Source organism: Elaeis guineensis, chromosome 8 (genome assembly GCF_000442705.2).
Source record: "Elaeis guineensis isolate ETL-2024a chromosome 8, EG11, whole genome shotgun sequence".
NCBI classification, from domain to species: Eukaryota; Viridiplantae; Streptophyta; class Magnoliopsida; order Arecales; family Arecaceae; genus Elaeis; species Elaeis guineensis.
This window is the reverse complement of record NC_026000.2, coordinates 2,665,925-2,688,812: the sequence shown is the minus strand read 5'-3', so window position 1 is coordinate 2,688,812 and position 22,888 is coordinate 2,665,925. Positions and strand designations below refer to the sequence as shown.

Below are 22,888 nucleotides of genomic sequence, written 5' to 3'. Positions count from 1 at the left end.
TTTCAGGGTGAATGCACAAAAGTTCCAATGTAAATTGTTTCTGACAACCCACTCGGCACCCACTCTTATGGGACTGTTTTCAGCTACAGATACGTAAGATTTTACATGTTATATATATAAATATATATATAAAAGCCTCTCACGGAAACATGTTATAGCAAAACTAAAATTAGGTGCCTGAGACATACGTGTGAAATTTTTGACATCTAATATATCTAATATATATATATATATATATATAGAACAATCATATTGGTACAGCCACAATAAACACATCGAAAATAAAGAAAGTGGATGAGAAAAAAATTAAGAAAGAAGATGAAAGGTAACAAGTAGATAGACTACTGAAACAGTCTCATTAAAAAAAAAAAATCTAGATAGATCAATAGATTGATTCGATAATAACTTGTCATATATTTTTATATTATATATATATATATGCTAAAATTGATACACCAGCTTTCATCCATGATGTGTTTAATTTTTTTTTTCAATGAAAAATCTTAGTTTTGTGGAGTAGCAGTGGTTCCCATTTGTAATTCCCTGCCTAAGCTTTGAACGTGACATATAATATATTTAATATATACATCTAATATATATATATATATATATATATATTAAAATAGCAAAAAATATCAAATTTAGAAAAGATAAAATAATTTATAATTTATATTATATATAAAATATATTTTTATTTTTTTATTATTTTTAAAATATATAAAAAATAAATATTAATAAATTATTAAAATAAAAATATTATGTTGGATTTTTAATTTATAAAAATATTATTTAAAAAAAATTACATGCTCTGCATCTCACGGGTTCTAAGCTAGTGGTAACGTAATTTTAGCTGTTCGAGTCCTGGCCTGCATGCACATTCCACGCACGTTACGAGCGGATTGCGTGGTTCACCGGCCATAGGCAGCTAAGATTATATTCAAGTTTTTTATCGGGAAAGAGCACCTGCTATCCACGTGCCAATAAAAGCAAGCAATTGAAGTGAGGAATTGGAGATCTAGATTTTACTAGGATTTTCGAAATAAGAGCGTCGTATATTTCCTTTGTTGCTGGTTTTATGGCGACGGTGCTTCCGTTCTTCACAACCTTCCGGCCTTCTTATACCGTTGTACGCTTACATTTCTCCGGTATTTTCTACGGCGTATATCATATCCAGCGTACTTGATACGCCAGAGCTCCACCGCCTTTGTCTCGCTATAAATATGCATCCAGGGCCCAAACCTCCCGCCGTCCTCTGTTTCAAGTGGCCAGGCCATTCAAGTGCGCGATCCGATCTCCCTCTTCTCTCTGCTCCTTTTCCTTCATGGTTGCTCTCTCTCGTCCAGAAACCCTGCTCTCTCTCGTCCAGAAACCCTAACCCCAATCCCTTGAAGAAATGTGAGGTCCCTCTTCTTTGTTTCTCTTCGAAGGATCCAAAGAGAAACAAAGAAGAGGATCTCTCCCGTCCGGAAACCCTAATCTCCTTCCAAAATTTTGAGGTCCATTCTTTGTTTCTGTTTCAAGGATCCCAGAACAAGTAAAGAGGAGGATCTCTAACGTCCGGAAACGCTAATCTCATTCAAGAATTTCGAGGTCCCTCTTGTTTGTTTCTATGCGGAGGACCTAAGAACAAGGAAAGAGGAGGGCATTCTAGGGAAATGGGAATCATGGTGGAGTCACAACCTAGATACTGGACGGTCAGACTTCGAAGAGATCCTTCTGCTCGGTGCGTTGTTAATGCGATTCTCTTGTTATCTCGCTCTCACATATTTTGATTTTTAAACAGGTGATCCGCTCCCATTATCTGTTCTAAGATGGTTTTCTTTTCTTCCTTCGATTGAACTGAAGTGATCTTAGGTCCAGTAAAACGAGAACTTATAGTTTATTTGATCCTAGTTTTGTAGTTGCCGGAAGCAATCGTTTTGTTAAAGTCAAGTGAATTTCTTGAGATGTCAATTATCCATTGTATCTAAAAACAAGGTGAATCTCAGTTAATTTGTTTACATTATTCAGTAGTCTGCTTCAAAGAATCCAAGAACAAGGAAAGAGGAGGGCATTTTGGTGCTGGAGCCAAAGATCGCATGCTTCCTGTTCTATGGTGGACTCAGACCCTGGAGTCTCTTTCCCCCGTGATACTTGAAGAGATCCTTTTGGTACGTTGTTAATGCGATCCTCTCTCTGTTACCTCGTCCTTATATCCATTGATCCTTCTAGAGGTGCTCTGCTCCTGTGACCTGTTCCAGGATTGGTTGTGTTTCCCCCTTTTTCCTTTGGTCGAACCAGATTGATCATAAGTTTAGTAATTATGCGTGTTAGATCTTATTAATGCGTTGAATTCTGAGTTTTCTTGTTATGCAGTTATTGAAAGCAATCTCTTCAGCTAATTCTTGAGATGTGAAGTTTTTGATGTTGATCTGAGAACATGGCAAAGCTTAGTTAATTTATTTTTTGTACTTGGTACTATGATTTACTTCATCTTATCTGTGAAATCACATTCACAAAGAGTGTATTTATGACGATTTATTGTGAAATTGCACATCACCTTTATCATCATCATCATCATCTGCAGCACCTCAGGACCATTTGATCTGTTCTTAATTATCAATGCCTGATTACAGACGATTTGAATACCTTCCCCACTTCATGGTTTCTCTCTCATGTAACATTTGCATTTTATGAGCACATGCTAGTGTAGAGTTAACTGGCGATGCTTGTGGATTTGGTTCAATATTGCTTTTTGCTAGAATGAAAATTGGCTTGTTATTTGTTTATGGACTACTATAATTATGTTTATATTTTATATCTTATTACTTCCTTACTTTATGTCACTCTAGATAGAGTCGATGATGATGACTTTTGATTTTTAATCATTATAATATTTTTATTAACATATTTTTCCTTGGACTCAAAATAATGTGGTTTAATTTAGGGTGGAGCAAATAACCGAAATCTGAAGAAACTCATCCAATCTGACCCAATAAACATCGGTTTCGGTCGGTTGAAAGACATAAATCAGGTGGAATCGGATTGGAGTTTGTAAAAAATCGGTTATTTACTGTCGGATTCAGTTCCTGTACTTTTAAACCGTAGAAAACCAAACCAAATCGATGTAGTATTTCACAAACTCACTTTCATTTTGGGACAATGTCGTTTAGACTTTAATACTTCATTCTAAAAAACACCACATCACCTATTTGGATTCATGAAAATATTAATGTTGAATTGTTGATGGAAACACATCAATTTGAGATAATTCTAAAGTGAAAGCTTTCAGATGTAGTTGCTTTCATATGAGTAAATCTTTTATTTTTCTACTTTATTCTATACAAGTTAAAAAATAAGGTCAAAATTTATAACTTATAAGGTTTAGACCTTTTTTGCATTAAATTAACAAAATAAATAAATAAATAAGCTTAAATGGGCCGATATTAGACTTAAAATCAATATTGGATCAATATTGAAGCTTAAACCGACACAACCCATCTGAATCCGCTACAAACCGTTCACTTCGGTTTCAAATGATTTATATATGATGAATGGTCGACAGCAGGTTGAATTTTGTTTAACCCGATTGAGTTCGGTCGGGTGAAACTTTTCTCTCAACCCGACCAAACCCGATCCGTGCTTAGCCCTAGTTTAATTGCAGTATAAGTAGCAATCAAATATCCAACTGTGATTATAGGTAAAGTCTCATCTCTCTGTACAGCGTCTTGCTATGTGCAGTAGTCATAGCTTACAACTGATTTGGTTATCTTCATGCAGATGGAGCCTGTGTTGGGGAGTTCAACATGAAATCGATGTGGAAGTGCCCAATTGGCAGAATCACGAATATGTTATAATTTAAATGATTGGATAATCTGCCTTGACTGCATTTTAAAAATTAGTAGTGCCTAGGTAATCTATGGTCCTAAACCGAGCGGAATGGGGGAAAAGAATTCATGTAGCTAACCCCAACTAGTTTGGGATCGAGGCTTAGTTGAATTGAGTTGAGTTCAATGCCTAGGTAACTATGTTTTCATGTAAATTATTGCTCTTGACTATTTCATAATTTTTTGGTGTGCTAGTCTTTTCAAAGCATGGTAGAGAAATTCAAGTTTTCTTCCCATCTTACTTATAGTACGAGGTGTGGGAAAAAGGACTTAGCATCCTCACTAAACCACTAATAGCTGCTAAGGATTCAGATTTTGAATCGTCTTCATCAATATCTCTTGATGCAAATTCCGTGACAGCAGTGTATTTATAAAATCAAGGAGCCTCTCAAGTTAACCCCATTTTATATTATTGTAGATGCCAAATTAGTTCATTTTTGTGAATGTTGCAGGAAGGAAAGGAATTCTTATCAAACAGGTGGGAAAGGTCCAAGACATACTATGTTTGTACAAGCTTTTGATACCCTTGAAGAGGAGCTTTTTTTTATTTTTTATTTTTTTTAATAAATTAGATCATTTTAACATTTACTCTCCTGTTGTGTCTTAAGTTTGAGCTTATTGCAGATCTGAAGCTCCCTTGAAGAGCATTTTTGGTATTGTGCTCAGTTTTACCTTTCAATTCTAGCATTTTTCGCTTTGCCAACTTCAAGTTCCTTTTGTTTGACCATGGTATCCATCCTTTTTTCGATCCCTGGCCTCCCATATTACATCTATTGATTATGGTAATCTCTTTGAATCAAGGTGATCTCTCAAGAAGCTATAGCATGGATAATCTCTTCCACAACACAAGCATCCGCCTTTCTTTTTGTTCCCATTTTCAGTGACTTATTTTGTCAAGATTTGTTCTTTTCCCCTCGTTATTAGCTATTTATTTTGCCAAAATTTGTTCTTTATTTTGTCTCTTTGTATTATATATGCGGGTCTTTTGCAAGGTCAGATTGAGTGTTGTATATGATCAAGGCTTTGTATGCCATCCCTTTGGTTTTTCTCTTTTGGTGTTCTGTTTCTTTATTTTCCAAACTATTTGATGTATGCTTTATCTCATTATCTAATGTTCTCGTTGTGTAAATTTGATTTGGTGTTACGTATCTCACCTTTAAATGTTGTGAATCTTAAGCTATGGTTGGGTCTTGTCTATTTCTTTGATCAGTTTATTTTCTTTCTTTATTTTTTCTCTGTTTTGGTATTCTTTTAATATATATTGTTGTTGGTGTAATATTAATATCCGAGGTCTATGTTACGTGAGTTGGATTCAATGTCATATTTCTTGCTTCTTGATTTCTTTGTTGAGTTCTATCTATTTCTTTATCAATTTGTTTTTCATTTTTATATTTTTATATTTGTTTTTCTTTTATTTTATTCAATATGTCATGTGCTTTACTTCAATGTCCGAGGTCTCTATTATTTGAGCTGTATCTAATCTTTTGTTTCATGTCAGTTGACCTTTTATTGTGAATCTTAATTTAACCTTGGTTTTCCTCAGTTTGTTTGATTTTTTTTTTTAAATTTCTCCATTTGGGATTTTTATTTTTATTTTGCTTATATATTGATGTGTATCCAATATTTACATTTTTGAGGTATTTGATGTCAAAGGTCTCTATTATCTTGAGCTGTATCCAATCTTTTATTTCATGTCAGTTGATCTTTTATTGTGAATCTTAATTTAGCCTTGGCCTTTCTTTCTATGTTTGATTTTTTGTTTTTGTTTTTTTTTTTTTATTTTCCCCATTTGGGATTTTTATTTTGTCTTGTATATTGATGTGTATCCAATATTTACATGTTTGAGGTATTTACTATTTGATTTTGGATTTGGTGTTTTGTTTCTTTACCTCTGAAACTACGTGAGTCTTAAATTAGCACAATGTTTTCTTTGTTTCTTAAAACCATTTATTTTTCATTTTCCCTCTATGTAGCATTCTTTTGTCTTTTTCATGTATTTTTTTGTGTAGGCTGAAGTTTCATATCTCATATCTTCGCTATTTAATTTGTTATTTCTTGTCCCTTTAAAGTCTTGTGAACTTCTATTTAGTTGTGGGTCCTTTGTGTCTCTTCCCTTTAAATTCTTGTATACTATTATTTTCGTGCATCGCAAGAATGTGCCATAATATAAACTTCTCTCTACATTTAGTTGACTTTTCGTGCAGGTCTTTTCTTTATGGTGCAAATAAGGTTTTGTATATACTTCTATGTATAATAACTGTACTTTTCTTCTTATGGTTTTATACTTTTGGAGTTTGAATATCCTAAAAATTTACTTACCCGATATTGTTTGGTATGACAGCTTGGAAAGCCTGCATCTATATTTTATTAGCTTGATGCTAATAAATTTGATGATTTTATTTGCTTTTGTTATATTTACAGTCCTTTCTTTCTGGTTTGACTGCTGCTTTGATATCATGGTACATGATCTCAAGTTCTGGCATTACTGGGCATACCTTACTCCGGTATTGCTCGCTAATTTAAAACCCTAGGAGTAAGATCCTGTTCTTGGGGGAAATCTGCACTGTGATGGAATCACCATGTTCTGATTATAATGTTTTTGCAAATAATATGCCTCAATGGCTTTTGCCAGTGATATTCCACATAAGCACTATGAGCATTGCTCTTATTTAGTTTTCGCAAATAATCTGCATTGTGATACTCCAGCTCTGGTCGATAATGATTTTTCTTATGTAATTCTGCATGGCCTTGTATTTCTTTACGAGCATTGCTCTTATTTTTAAGTTTTGTAATAATTAAAATTTTTATTTCATGTTACTGATTTACCAGTTAATAAGATTTCATTCAATGATGCCATCATGTCGCTTTTGTTTTGCAGGTTAAGCAGATTGAGAATAAATTCTTTCATTTATTCTTTTGTTTGATGTGCTGGACTTATTGATATTGAAACAACTCTCATTTTTGTTATGTACATGAAACATTTGTAAAATGACTTCATTATGCAAATGAACATGTAGCATCTTTTTTTATGTGGTGGGTTAAAACTAAAATTTGATGGATTAATGATGCATGTCAGTCTTGAGTAAAAGAAATATATCTATATGTTTTTTATTATGTTCTCAATTGGACAGATTGTTTATATATTCATTTTGACAGGATGCTTCGTATTTTTACTATTTGTTATTAAATGAAGCTCTTGGACAGCCAGAACTGCTGCAAAATGGTCCAGGATTTTCTTTAGCACAGGTAAATTGGCACTAGAAATTTCATGTGACTTTTAGTAGTGGATGAAACTGCTGCCATGTTTGTTGGGATGTTTAATGGCGGTTGTGAGAAGTTTGTCAATGTTGGCGGTAAATATATTTTAATAGTGGAATTTAACAACTTTTATAATTGTTTTTTTGACGGCAAAAAAGGAAAGGGGGAAAACTACTGAGAAACATTTTATCATGGTGATCTTGGCTATTTTCTTTTCTTTCTATCTTTCTTTTTTTGCTCCTGTAATTTTCACTGGTTCTTTTCAGGTTTCTAAGCGGTGGTGTCTGTGGGCTGTAAGTCATCATCCATTTTGAGCTTGGATGGGGGCTAAATAACTCAAATTCATGATTGAAGAACCTTTAGATCTGGTATGTACTCCCAGCAAGAGTTTATATATTTAGGTGAACATCTCAAAAAAAAAAAAAAAAAAGGAAAAGGCAAGCTCTCTTGGTTTCTTAAACATCCTTATGCCCTTTTGCATATGCAGTTAACAATCTCTCTGATTCTGAAGTGTATACGATCTTTTTCCCATTCATATTGAGTGATGTTTCTAGGTATGATAGTCATATCATAAAGAAATGAAAATCATAACCTTTTTTATTCAAGCCATGTACAGTTGTCCGAACACTTGCTTGCTTTTCAGTGACAAAATGATTTCTAAAGGCATGGATTTTGTTTTTTTCTAATACTATTTGTTATTTGCATGCTTTTGCAAAGAGCTATTTAGGTTAAGGGAAAAAATTAGTTTATCAGTTATGTGAATGCCAATGGTAATTAAGAAGGATAAGTGATGCGGGACAATCCTAAAAAGAAAATCAATCATAATAATCAAGCTCTCTTCTGTTCATCAACAACAAATCACGTCCGGTCAGGGGCTCATTATTCCCAGGACAGACAGTATAGTTGCCTATACTCTGCTCAGGAGGCGTGATTGATTGATACGAGACTAAAGCGAGATCAATCTAAATGATACAGACGAATGCCATTCGAGAGATCAGTAAACAATTAGCAATAGAAAATTTCATAAACAAATAGCAGAAATTAAACATGCTCACGAGTAAATGCAAAAAAGAAAGAAGAATGGAACGAGAGAAAATAAAACATTAAACCCGTGAGAAAATCCAAGAAGATGATAAGAATCCGGATCGTGGTAGTTAAGAAACTACTCTGATTAGGGCTCTTAATCTTTTAACCAAACAGATCCATCGATAAAGAACTAGGTCTTTACCAACATCGGATTAAAAAAAAAAATCAAAGATCAACTGTTAAGGAACGAAGGTCCTTGACAGCATATGATCTGTAGAATAAGAAATCACTCCTTCTCTCAGCACGACAGATGAAAATTCTTGAGGAAACAGATCTTCTCTTGACGAATAGGCTTGCGTGGGTAGATGGTGGAGTCGATCAGAGTCGCAGGAATACTGAATCTTAAGTAGAAGGAATAGGATAGAAAGTGGGCCTCACACCCTCCCCTTGTGGGGCGATTTTGGGTCTCACACTCTCTCCCTCTCGGAGCGATTGACACAAGTATTTGTGGAGTTTGTAAAATCATTCATTGTCTTTTTTCATGAAAGATACAAGGATTTATATAGGACTCTAAGGGTCCTGTTTGTTTAGGAATCTCTTATCTTTACAAGGAAGAAATCAACCCTCCACAAAAAAGTAAAGCATTATAATCTACCATAGGAAAGAAATCAACCTTCAACAAAATAAGTAAGTAGCCAAGAACTTTTAAGGAATTCTAAGGAAGAAATGGAACTCCATGTGGGTGCTTGATGCTTGACACAACTTGGCATGAGCACGGCACATGCTGGCATGCATATTTCTTCTCTTGGCATGTGGAGAGTGGTGGCTCCAAAGGTGACGTGGACAAATCCAAGTATAGCCCTATGGACCCAAAGCCAAATGCATTAAAATTTATTGACTGAAAATAAATAACTGAAGTAGAATCAATTTAATGATGCTTCTTCGATCCAAATCGAACTTAAATCATGTTGCCGATTTTTGATGGCTCTGGTGTCCGCACCAATTCTCCCGAGGTGGGAAAAACTCGACCCTGTCGAGTGTGGGTCGATTCCGCTCTGGTGACGTTCAAGTAGATCGGGATCAATGCGTAGCAGCTCTTCTCGAGTGATCCAGGTATCTTCAGACTCCGGTCGACCTCGCCATCTGACCAGATACCGCTGATAGCCTCGACTCCGGGTGGAAAGGATCTGCTCATCCAAAATTCTCTCAATCTGATCGTGTTTTGCTGACATTTTGGCTGGTGGACACTCAGGGATAGGTTCGCTCTCAAAGGTTGGTTCAGGCTCAAATGGCTCACTAGGTATCCGAGTTGGTTTTTTATAGGCGACAAGATCTGTAAATGTTAAAAGTAGAGCTAATTCCAAAATCAGAAGGTAGGTCCACAACATACGCATTTGATCCGATTTTCTTTATGATCTTAAACGGACCTGCTCTTCAGGCATGTAATTTCTTCACGGTTCCGGGGGGAAACCGTTCAGGCCTCAATCGAACCATCACATAGTCTCCCTCTGCAAACTCTTGAACACGTCGATGAGAATCTGCATTCTGTTTATAAACTTTATTACTCATACTAATTTTTTTACTGATCTCTTTATGCAGACTCTTGACATGCTGTGCAAATGACTCTGCAGATTCGAAAATCCTAGCATGCATGGGTAGTGGGATGAGGTCTATTGGTTTTCTAGATTGATATCCATGAACTACTTCAAAAGGACTCATGCCAATGAACCTATTAACAGAGCTATTATATGCAAATTCGGCTCGGGGCAGCAAAAGATCCCAGTTACCCATATGTTCCCCAATCAAGCAACGCAAAAGATTTCCAAGACTTCTATTAACCACTTCGGTCTGACCGTCTGTTTGTGGATGATAGGAAGAAGAAAATTTTAGTTTTGTGCCTAAAAGATGCCATAGGATTTTCCAAAAGTAGCTCATAAATCTAACATCCCTATCAGAAACAATGGTTTTAGGCAATCCATGTAGTCTAACAATCTCATCAAAGTATATCCTTGCAACTTTCGACGCATCAGACGTTTGGCAACAGGGCAAGAAATGGGCCATTTTTTAAAATCTATCTATAACCACTAGAATAGAATCATGCTTCCTAGCTGTCCTAGGTAATCCCAAAACAAAATCCATACTAACATCTTGCCAAGGACAGTCTGGTATAGGTAAGGGTGTATATAAGCCGGTGTTTTGTTTTCTCTGCTTGGCCACGGCACATGTTCTACATTGGGCAACAATTCGGGCGACATCTCTTTTCAAGCTTGGCCAAAAGAACTGGGCTTCTACCAACTCTATAGTTTTATTCCTGCCAAAGTGTCCAACTAATCCTCCAGCATGTAATTCCCAAACTAAAAAATCTCTTAAAGATGTACGGGGGATACACAGCCTAGTTTCTCTAAATAGGTAATCATCCTGAAGGGTATATTCACTACGTTCTCTAGATGGCCCCTTACGTAAAGCGGTAAGTATGTCACCAAAATCTGGACACTCATAATTTTCTTTAACCTTATCAAAACCAACAACTTCTATACTAACGGTGGACAGCAAAGTATGACGACGACTCAGGGCATCAGCAGCACGATTCTCTACACCTGCACGGTGTTTCAAAACAAAAGTATAGGCTTGCAAAAACTCGACCCACATTCCGTGTCTATGATTCAATTTTTTTTGAGAATTCAGGAATCTAAGGGCCTCATGATCAGAATACAAAATAAATTCTTGCGGTAGTAGGTAATGCCTTCAATATCTTAAAGCTTGAATTACCGCATAAAACTTCTTATCATAGGTAGAATACTTGAGTTTAGAATCGTTAAGTTTCTCGCTAAAGTATGCTACCGGATGACCTTCTTGACTAAGGACACCACCAATCCCAACTCCAGACGCATCGCACGCTACTTCAAAAACCTTAAAAAAATCAGGGAGACGTAAGATTGGGGCATGAGTCATCTTGTCCTTAATGTCTAGAAAGGCTCTATTGGCTGTCCTAGTCCATTCGAAATTTCCTTTCTAATGCAGTCAGTGATGAGAGCGACTATGGTGCTAAACCCTTTTATGAACCTACGATAAAAGGTTGCTAATCTATGAAAACTCCGCACGTCATGCACACTCTTGGGCACCGGCCACTCAACTATTGCTCTAATCTTTTCAGGATCAGCAGATACACCATTGGGGGTAACAACAAAACCTAAAAAGATGATATGGTCTGTCATAAAAGCGCACTTCTTAGGATTAGCATACAAGCTTTCTGCTTTAAGAACTTGACACACTCTTTGGAGGTGATCTAAATGGTCTTCCCTAGTTCGATTATAGATCAAAATGTCATCAAAATATACGACTACAAATACTCCTATAAATGGTCGTAGTACTTGGGTCATCAACCTCATGAAGGTACTAGGGGCATTAGATAATCCAAATGGCATCACCATCCACTCATATAAACCATTTTTTATCTTGAAAGCAGTTTTCCACTCATCTCCCGGTCTAATCCTTACTTGATGGTAACCACTCTTAAGATCGATCTTAGAAAAGATAGTGGATCCGGCCATCATATCTAACATGTCATCTAACCTAGGGATGGGAAAGCGGTACTTAATGGTGATCTTATTAATGGCACGACTATCTATGCACATCCTTCATGTACCATCCTTCTTTGGAGTCAGTAGTGCAGGAACTGCGCAAGGACTCAAACTCTCCCTCACAAATTCTTTTTTTATCAGCTCTCCAACTTGTCTTTGTAGCTCGGCATGCTCATTAGGGTTCAACCTATAGTGGGGCAAGTTGGGTAGGGTAGATCCAGGAACTAAATCAATGGCATGTTGAATGTTTCTCATAGGCGGTAAGTAATCTGGAAGATCCTCAGGAAAGACATCATGAAACTCAGTAAGAAGGCTAGCTACTTCCTTAGGATAATCCACCTTAGAATCCTCACGAACTTCTCTAGCAACAAGCATCCAAACTGGTGATCCTTCACTCATGATCGTCTCTAATTCTTTAGCACCTATCAGATTGAGGCTTTTCTTCTTAAGATTTTCTTTTGGTCCATCGCCTATCTTTCTATTAGTAGCCTTAGGTGGGGAAGGATTAATCGTGATCTTCTTATCCTGATGAGTAAAGCTGCAGGAGTTGGTACGGCCATAAATCGTAACATCATTGTCGAATAGCCAAAGCCGACCTAATATGATACTTCCGACTTCCATGGGTAAGACATCGCACCACACATGATTCTGATAGGAATGAAGCTGGATGGGCACACGGCATCTAAATTTGATGGGAATAGAGGAGGAATCAATCCAAGACACACGGTATGGACTAGGATGATCTACAGGAGTTAATCCTAATCGCTTAACCGTGTCGGTGGAGATGGCGTTGATACAGCTACCGCTATCAATGATCACCTTACAAATTTTATCGCCAAATTTTATGAAGGTATGGAAAATAGAGGTCCTACGCCAGTCTTCACTTTTCTTAGTTTGGGCTAGGACATACCTAACGACTCCAAGCCTAAGGTCTGACTCAGGTGTGGCATAACCTAGGATGTCCTCAGTACTCTCAAATTGCTTGGCTAAATCTGGATCAGCTTCATAAACTTCCTCCTCTATATTTTCTAGAGTTTCTCCTTCTAATTCTTCTACGAATAATGATCGGTTGGGGCATTGTGCAGCAAAGTGACCGTAACCATGGCACTTGAAGCAATGAGATCGAGAACTACTTCCTTTTGATAACTCTTCTATAGCTCCTTTTCCTTTATCTTCTTTTCTCCCAATAGGATTTGTAAGTGGAGGTCTGTTATTAGGAGTTTGATTAATATTAGGTCTCGATCCAGAAGGGGTTACTCGGTTGGGTTCAGGACAACGGGGAGTCGAATATCTAGAAAATCTTTCAAAATCTAAAGCAAGTTGATAAGCTTGTTCCAACGTGGTTACCTCTCGCAGAAAGAGCTCACGCTGAATATCCTCTCATAATCCAGTTCTAAATCTAGATAAGGTAACAACTCTATCTTCAGCTACTCCACATCTCATGAGGTATTCATCAAATCTTGTGATATACTCGGTGACTGATCTATTCCCTTGAGTAAGCCTCTGCCATTGATCTAAAAGTCTTTGTTGGTAAGAGGTGGGGAGGTACTTCTCTCTGAATTTTTCTTTCATCTCATCCCAGGTTTCTATCGGATCTTGTCTTCTCTGATTGAGAAGACGCTCAACACTTTCCCAATAAAGTCGGGCTTGCCTCACCAATTTCATCCTAGCAAACCTAACTCTCCTTGCTTCAGACATTTCGTACCATCCAAAATAGTGGTCCATACCTGATTCCCAATCTAGGTACTCTCTCGGATCTAGACAACCATCAAAACTTGGGGCTTCGACTTTCACATTCCTAAGAATATGCTCATCTTGATCGAACTGGATATGGTGCGGGCGTGCCCCTATAGGTCGATCAAGTTCTAGATTCCTACCTCTTTGTCCTATAGGTAGTCGGAGAGACTCAGGTTCAGGTTGTTTCTGCCTAGCTTCTTCTAATATCACTATTCTCTTATCCATGGCTTTCATAAAATTTTTCATGTCATCAAACTTTTCAGTCAGAGCATTAATGATGGCTGCTATATTGGGATCCATATTGGTATTGGGTGGGAAAGTAGGACGTTGGTACCAGGTACCTGATCTAGTAGTCATGCAACTCTAAGATGCAGAAATAAGGTACAATAAAAAATTAAAATGCTTGAAAGTAAAGTACGAAATTTAGAGTGCGAAAATTTAACTTGCGAAAATTTAAATTGCTGAATTTAAACTAAAGCCCTAATCAACCTGCTCTGATACCAAATTGATGCGGGACAATCCTAAAAAGAAAATCAATCCTAATAATCAAGCTCTCTTCTGTTCATCAACAACAAATCACGTCCGGCCAGGGGCTCATTATTCCCAGGACAGACAGTATAGTTGCCTATACTCTGCTCAGGAGGCGTGATTGATTGATACGAGACTAAAGCGAGATCAATCTAAATGATACAGACGAATGCCATTCGAGAGATCAGTAAACAATTAGCAATAGAAAATTTCATAAACAAATAGCAGAAATTAAACATGCTCACGAGTAAATGCAAAAAAGAAATAAGAATGGAACGAGAGAAAATAAAACATTAAACCCGTGAGAAAATCCAAGAAGATGATAAGAATCCGGATCGTGGTAGTTAAGAAACTACTCTGATTAGGACTCTTAATCTTTTAACCAAACAGATCCATCGATAAAGAACTAGGTCTTTACCAACATCGGATTAAAAAAAAAATCAAAGATCAACTGTTAAGGAACGAAGGTCCTTGACAGCATATGATCTGTAGAATAAGAAATCACTCCTTCTCTCAGCACGACAGATGAAAATTCTGGAGGAGACAGATCTTCTCTTGACGGAATAGGCTTGCGTGGGTAGATGGTGGAGTCGATCAGAGTCGCAGGAATACTGAATCTTAAGTAGAAGGAATAGGATAGAAAGTGGGCCTCACACCCTCCCCTTGTGGGGCGATTTTGGGTCTCACACCCTCTCCCTCTCGGAGCGATTGACACAAGTATTTGTGGAGTTTGTAAAATCATTCATTGTCTTTTTTCATGAAAGATACAAGGATTTATATAGGATTCTAAGGGTCCTGTTTGTTTAGGAATCTCTTATCTTTACAAGGAAGAAATCAACCCTCCACAAAAAAATAAAGCATTATAATCTACCATAGGAAAGAAATCAACCTTCAACAAAATAAGTAAGTAGCCAAGAACTCTTAAGGAATTCTAAGGAAGAAATGGAACTCCATGTGGGTGCTTGATGCTTGACATAACTTGGCATGAGCACGGCACATGCTGGCATGCATATTTCTTCTCTTGGCATGTGGAGAGTGGTGGCTCCAAAGGTGACGTAGACAAATCCAAGTATGGCCCTATGGACCCAAAGCCAAATGCATTAAAATTTATTGACTGAAAATAAATAACTGAAGTAGAATCAATTTAATGATGCTTTTCGATCCAAATCGAACTTAAATCATGTTGCCGATTTTTGATGGCTCTGGTGTCCGCACCAATAAGTTTATTAATACTGGGAAGGCTAGCCAGTTAATTTAAAAGGGACATATTGGTTTCCAATTTTTTGTCTAATGAAAAAGTCTAAAACCTTCTCAGCAGAGATTTCATATTTATTTTTCAATAGTAATGCTTTTCAGTCTTGTGGATAAGAGAGTTTTAATTATTTTAACCATTTTTTAAAGCAAGTTGTCTAACAAACCCTTCATTGACATATAGAAGCTTTTTTTTTTCTTCAAGTTTATTTTGAGAAAGTTGGAGAAATTCTGTGGTTAACTAATTTCTACATGAAAATGACCTGGTTCATTATATATTTGCACATAGCACACTAGTTAAAGTTCTGCTTAACACTCAAATGCCTACATGATTGTCATTATTTTACATATTGTATGAGGGAATGCCATTTCTCCTGTTTCCCTTTTTCGATGGTGATTGAAGTTTTTATATTGCATAGGGATCTCATGTCTTCTTACGGATCTCATCATGTTGTCCAGGGGCCGAATGTCTCAAATGGGTTTATTGCTTGAAAAGCTGGTTGTATGATTCGTAATCTATTGGTAAACTATGGGCTTGTTATACAGCAAAAAACGTACAGGTTTGTTTGTATCGAGCAAGATCTAGGCCAATTATGTAGGATTTAATAATCTCAGGGATAAAAATTCAGCACAATATAGAAATAAATGGTTGGATGTCTAACCCTAGAAATACTCAAGTTGCAAGAACAAGCTTATGGGAAAAAAATAAAATTGTCAAGAGGACATTTTTAATTATGTGGCCATCGGATTCTACCTCTCAACCCCAAAAATTAAAGACCCTCCTCTTCCCTTCCCTCCTCCCCATAGTCATAGCTCTGGTCACCATAGTCCACATGGACAAGTGGATGGTAGGCTTGATTGGGGTCCATGTTATCAACCTTAGGCATCTTTCCACCACACTACTGCTGCCACATCCTCCTCCACCGGAGTTAAGGTCCCATCCAGCTAGACCTCTTTAATGTCGAGTTCACCACATTAAGGTTGAATTTGGCTTCACTTTCTTGTTAGAACTCTACATCATCTTCTTCTTGGGCCCCTCCGCCATAGTGACTTTCGAGATTGGCACTCCTGCTTCCATCTCTCTACCACCCTCGACCTCTACATCACTGCCATCTACCCAGATAACTTGCCATATCTTATGGCCTTGCTCCTAGGGCCTCTACCTCGCCGGCCCTAGCAGCCCCTCCATCTTGCCTACTTTGCTCTTTGTTGTGCCCCCCTCCTTGTCCCCTTTTTCAATCACCGCTGCATCCCTTGCCACCATGCCTTAGCTAGCAATCCCACCTTCCTCATTCATAAGGCATTGCTTGTTGTAGCTTTAAACTCACTGAATTCTTCGATTGCAAATTTGCATTCCATCCCTTCACTCCTTCCCCAATTTATTTGTCCTGGATCCAAACATAAGATAGATCAGTAATATAGGATTTTTCTTCCAATCAGGGCATGTTTGGATACTTCTATAGAATTGTACTAAAAGTCCTATAAGATTCTTGGATTGGGCTGTCCATTTAAGCTGGCTCTATCTGTCCATCAACAAAACACCTCCTAGCCCAAATCTTGGGTGAAGAAAAAAAGATCTATGGGCAGGACTTGAAAGATGCAAGTTAGATGGGCCAATAGGGGTCCGATTTCTGTAGGATTTTCAGCCCAACCCTATAGATATATCCAAACAGGCCTTAAGATTTCATATGTAATCCTATAGGATCAAAATTTGGATCCCATGTTAAACTTTATTCTGGGGTTATAAATTTGTTGTATCCAAATGGCTCTAAGCTGTAGAAGTGTTGAATCTGCACTGCAGCTATATGTTTAATGGTTAATCAGGAGGTGGGATTCATTCGCTCAACTGAATCAGCAACTGTATGTTCCATTTCTAATGGCTATTGGCCTTTCGGATCAATCTAAGTGTTCAAAATATAGGAAATTTGTGGGTATCTCACATTATTTAAGCTAACAACAGCCATGCTGTCACCTAGATAGCATTACCATATTTCTTTTTATATCATATTCTAGCATGACTTAGTAAATTATCATTACACAAAAATGATAACAAATGGGTATTCTTTAGCACACGATTTCAGGGAGACTTTATAAAATGTTGATGGAGAGCAGAGATCAAATGCAGCTTTGCCATTGTCGTAAGTTAATCTCCCTACTTTCTACGGGTATATCATGTCCAGCATACTTGGCCATGCTCCTGCCTTCCCCTATTTCAAGTGGCACATGGCACCTGGGTACAGATGATCTGTACTGTCTAAACTCATCTTTCTTTTATTTATTCTTATTTATTACTTTCCTCCTCTCTTTTTTTTTTTTACATTTCTTATTCTCTTATGAAGCAGATGGAATGCTTCTCTTTCTCTTGAGAGAGAATCAGAAACACCTCTCGCTTCCCTTCGTTACTTTGAGGTGCATTACATATTTTTCAAAGTTCTTCTCAGCTGACATGGCTGCTTGGCTAATAGACCTGGACAGATTACCAGACTAGCAGGATTAGGCATGGTAGAAGGTTGGTCAGAAACATGCCTTTGAGAATGCTCTTGCCTAATCTTTTCATGTTCTATTATCCAAGGATGCAAGTGATCCTTGTTAAGATCTTTGGAGACGTCGGGCTTAGCCACTTAGTTCTCTCTGTCTCGCTTCATCTGTTGCTCACCCAGCACCACGTTGAAGGCCACAAAACCTATAGATAAGGAATTCACTGGAGGGAAAGAGCGTCCGGAGTATCAGGCTAATCGTCATCTTCTTCACTTCATGTGCAGTCCACGTCAGTAATTGGAACCTTGTTCTGGCACACAATAGCCTCACACTAAAACTAGTTCCTATAGGCTGTAGTGAATGAAATGATCTTGTTCTCCACTAACAGGACATGGTTGATGTGTCATGTGCGGGCTGTTGAAGTTGAAGGGTTCAGCTGTATTTTTCGAATGAAAGAAGGATTGATCCTCTTTCATGACATTGCCTGTTAGGTTGGAATCTGCATAATTTTTAGGTTGTGTTTGGTAGTTGGTAATCTATGTAGATTGCTGATAATTTAATGTGGTTATCTGAATTATCATGTTTGGTACGTTTTTTAGGTTGGTAATTCAGATTGCTTTGGTAGTTGGTAATCTATACAGATTGTTGGTAATTTAATGTAGTTATCTGGATTATCACGTTTGGTATGCTTTTTAGGTTGGTAATCCCTGGATTATCTTCTATGAGGTAATCTGAATTACCAATGGAAGAGATGGCTATATAGATTATCACTATTTTGATAATTTTATAATAAATTTTTTGGACGAAACTATCCTCCTCCTCTCTCTCTTTTCGTGCGGTGCCACACGTCACTTGCCCGTGCTTCCCCCCTCTGAACCTCCCCTTTCGCTATCGCATCGCCCGCCGCTGCTCTGTGCTCTCACCACTCCTCTGACGGCAAGGTCGCCTCCTACGTCGTCTTTGTGGCTTTCGTCGTCGTCCTTCCCGCTGCCATCTCTCTCTCCGTCTGTCCTCTGTCCTCCGCCGCTATCATCTCCTTGTATCAGCTGGTCCAGCTTTCAGAGTCAGATCTTGCCGTCATCTCTTTCCAGACCTTCGCCTCACCTTCTTCCATTGGCATGGCCTCCGATGGGATGAGTGAGAGCGGCGGCGTGGGTGGATGAGGGCAACAATGGAGGTGACAGTGGGGGGGGGGTGTGGAGATGGGTTTGTTGGGGCAAGTTGGTGTGGAGGCACAATGGTCGAGGGGAGGTGCCGGAGGCGTGATGGTCGGAGGGCAGTGCTAGAGGCTAGACGATGGGAGGGGGGTGTCGGACGGTTAAGGGGGGGTCGGAGTGTGGCGTGCGGGGGAAGGTGGAGGAAGAAAAAAAATAAAAAAATAAAAAAATATTAAAAAATATTAAATAATAATAATTTTTTTGTGGCGTGGGGGGAGGAGAAGGAAGGAAAAAAATAAAAAATTATTAAAAATATTAAAAAATAATAATTTTTTATGTATAATAATTTTTATTATCAAAAAATTAAATAAATAGTTAAAAATGTTAAATTAATAATTTAATTTAAGGATATTTTGAAAATTTGATGTTATATTTTCAATAATTTGATTGTCATATCAAACATGTCAATCAAAATTTTTAATAATTTTACTGCAACATTATTTGCATGTATCAAATACAGTAATTAACATTATTGGTAATCTATTCAGATTGCAGGTAATTCAGATTATCAAATAATTCAGATTAAAAATATCTGATAATGTACCAAACGTAATCTCAAAGCATTTTGAACCTTTTATCATTTACATAAATTTCAAAGCAATTATTGTGTGGTCCAATCGTTGATTCATGGGAAGGCAGTTATAAGATGCAACCATCCCATTGTTTGCTCAAAAGATGGATATCTCCGCTTTTTCTTCAGACCGGAGGATGCTAGTGTTAAGAATGTGCAAAAGTCTAAAATTCCTGTCCTTTTCAGATGAACCACCACCTAAACCATTATGGATGGGAGATTAGATTACATCTTCAAAACACTATTCTTGATAATTTGTTTGTTCCTACTGGCATGTATCTTGTCTTTGATAAAAAATAACTGATTGCTAGGTAATGTGGCCACCGCTTTTGCAACGAGATGTACACCCTTTTGTTATTCATGAACTAAAGGAGATCCTGCCCAGCAAGAGGTCTGACATAGTAAAGGAAGCCACGTCCTTCTACTGGCTCAACTTTTTAATGGATGCATATGCAACTTCGGTGGATGATAGCTTTACGAAGTTTTTTTTTCTTTTTCTTTTTTTTTTTTTTTGGCCCAATTAGCAACTAAACCACATGTACTCCATCTGAAAAGTGTTTTTTTTTGGAGGATGGAAACTCAGGAGGATCAGAGAGGTTAGGTTCATCCAGATTGGTGATTTAGCTGTTATATTTTTTTTCTTCTTTTTCATTTTTTTTTACCAATTTACTATATATGATTTTTTTTTGCCTCTTGGTGCTTTCTTTGAAGTCAATCAAGTCTTCGATGGTGCCATGCGCCCTCTGAAAAGAGAAACTGAAAGCAGTTTAACTTGTAATCCATGGCAAACGCAACGCCCTGAGTGAGGTTCTGGCCGTGCACGTGATGCCGCGCATCCCGCGTTGCACGGTGATGCTGCGTATCCCATATGCGTTCGCACTGTGATGCCGGGCCCGCATGTCCAATGCCGCCCGTCCTGTATACTATGCTCCTCCGAGTGTGGTACATAGAATGCATGACATCACACGCATGGGCTCGATATCACCATCCATGTTCAGATTGCGTTAGCCACTGAGGGCGAGCATGTTTTGGGGGAAAAGGAAAAGGGGCCCAGGGAGACCAAGCAGGCTATTGTACCCGAAGCATGCGCCTTTTTTCTTATCAGTAAATTTCTGTATGTCAAATGTCACTGTGTTGCTGCATAACTTGGAAGCAATTCAGTTTATGCTTGGCCATATTTGAAGTGGGATGCCCGGCAAGAGAGTAAAATCTTGGCTTTCCTCGCCTCTTTAATCAGTGCTTCCATCCAAGTAGGTCAAGTGCAATATATTGGTGCTTTCAAGCTAGGCAATCTTATTTGTTTCCCAACGATTTGGTCATCTGTTGACTGACCTCGGAATTGCCGGAGAAGTTGCTCCCCAAGAAATGAGAAATTATTGCATGCACCAGGTGCAAATGAACCAAGGCAAATCTTGGAGCATATGCATGGTGGAGAGCGCACAATCGGAATCGATGAAATACAAGCGATAGCATGGTGTGTTATGGGATTTGCGTGGTCTAATTGTACTTGGTGCATTGAATAGGAAGGCTTAAGTGTGACATCCGATTCTTTTGGGCTTTGGACCAAGCCCATATAAAAGCCCAAAGCCCAGATAAAAAAAATAGAAAATGGGAGGAGTTTTCTTTTCCGATGAATCCCGGATGGAAAAGAGTCTTTGGACCACTGGAGCTCTAAAATCCTCTATAAACAAGCCTCTCCTCTCCTTCAAGAGCCTCCACGGCGATCGTTGAGCTTGATTCCTCCTCTGTTCTCCATGGAAGCTGCAGCATCCTCTTCTCGTATTTGTCGGAAATTGAAGGTCGGAGAGGTCATCGGAGCTCAGGTAAGTCTTCAATTTTTTTTCTTCTCCCTCTTTCCCTTCTCCCCATGGCTTTAGACCCTCGCTGGCCGTTGGGATCATCAGAAAACCTATGAAAAGGGTGAATCCCTGTTCGGTCGGGCCACCTTCCTCCTCTTTTTCAGCCACCAGCACCGTTGTTTGCGGTGTCTCACTCTTAGGATAGGATCCTCATCTCTCTATCCCTCTTTTTCGAGAGGTTTTGGCCGCCGGCGATCGGCCAATGATCGAAAAATTAGAGAGAAAGGGCTAGTACCTTATTTTTCGATTGTTTTTTGATTTCTCGCCGGCCTAACCTCATCACCGGCCTTCCTTGCTCTGTCGCCGTCGATCAGACGCCGCCGCCCCTCGTAGGAGCCGAGCCACCGAGCCTCCTTCCCTTATGGTCCTCCGCTGTTCAGCCAAGGAAGAGGAAAGAAAGAAGAAAATGGAAAAAAGAGAAGAAGAAGAAAGAGAAAGAGAAAAAGAAAAAAAAAGGAGAGAAAAATAGAAAAAAAAGAAAGAAAGAGAGAATTTCTTCTCTCTCCTTTCTCTCTCTTTCCTCTCCCCTCTCTCTACCTTTTTCTCTTCAATTTCTCTCTCTAGATTCTCTCTCTACTTTCTCTCTAGACTTTCTCTTTCTAAGGTCTTTCTCTCTCTCTGATTTCATCACGGATCCTAGGGCAAACTTTAGATGAAAATAAGATGATCTGAAATTGTTTCGAAATTCGTGCAGTAGATTGGATTTCAGCCTGGTCCTTATTCGAAATTTATAATATTGATCATTATTAATCCATATTGAGTCACTCTGATATGACCGCTGATGATCTCGATCATGATTGCTTTATCTGAAGGATACGAAGATTCTTTCTCCATTTTTTCTCTCTACCTTTTTCTCTAGAATTTTTTCTCTCTAGAAGTTTTGTGGACTAATGGAGGGTCCAAATACTCAGATAAATCTCGATTTTGGATAATCCTAAGAGAGATCTTGGATTTATGTTATTAGGATCGATTATCGTTAATTTTTCTATATATAAATTTTATATTTGATCAGGGTCATGAAGAGATACGATTGTCTACATAAGATATCGAGTAGAATATCTTGTTAGAGAAATTCATAAATCAAAAAAAAATATTGATTTCTGTATTTGGATCAGTCATCGATAAATGTAAGAATCTCTGTACATGATCATGATTATATATGCTATTTTATCGTTGGTCTTGCATCATTGATTTTGTATCGTTTGATTTGAGATCGAAGAATTGCTATGCTTGAGACACCGTTATATTGCTTATATGATTTTTGAGCATGAGTATATTATGTCAATACATATATATCAATGATTGATGGCATGATTGTATGGATATGATATATCTAATTTGATTACAATGTAAATCGAAATTGAGTTGGTGAAATCAACATATAATGATTAAATGAAAAAGAGATATGGTTTGGATTAGCCTTGTCATATGGAACAATCCGTCAGGAGCTTATATCTGGGACAGCCGGTCAGGAGTTTATACCTGGGACAGTCCAATAGGCTTATATGTGGATCAA

At 37.9% G+C, this 22,888-nt stretch overlaps 1 long non-coding RNA gene across 1 annotated transcript; it reads left to right on the top strand.

Moving 5' to 3' along the window:
• Positions 1–1,119: 1,119 nt before the first annotated feature.
• On the top strand, positions 1,120–20,194 carry LOC105050785 (uncharacterized). Its single transcript, XR_833093.4, has 5 exons — positions 1,120–1,723; positions 2,011–2,150; positions 7,023–7,112; positions 7,391–7,492; positions 19,825–20,194. It is a non-coding gene; the product is annotated as an uncharacterized lncRNA (long non-coding RNA).
• The last annotated feature ends 2,694 nt before the right edge of the window (positions 20,195–22,888 follow it).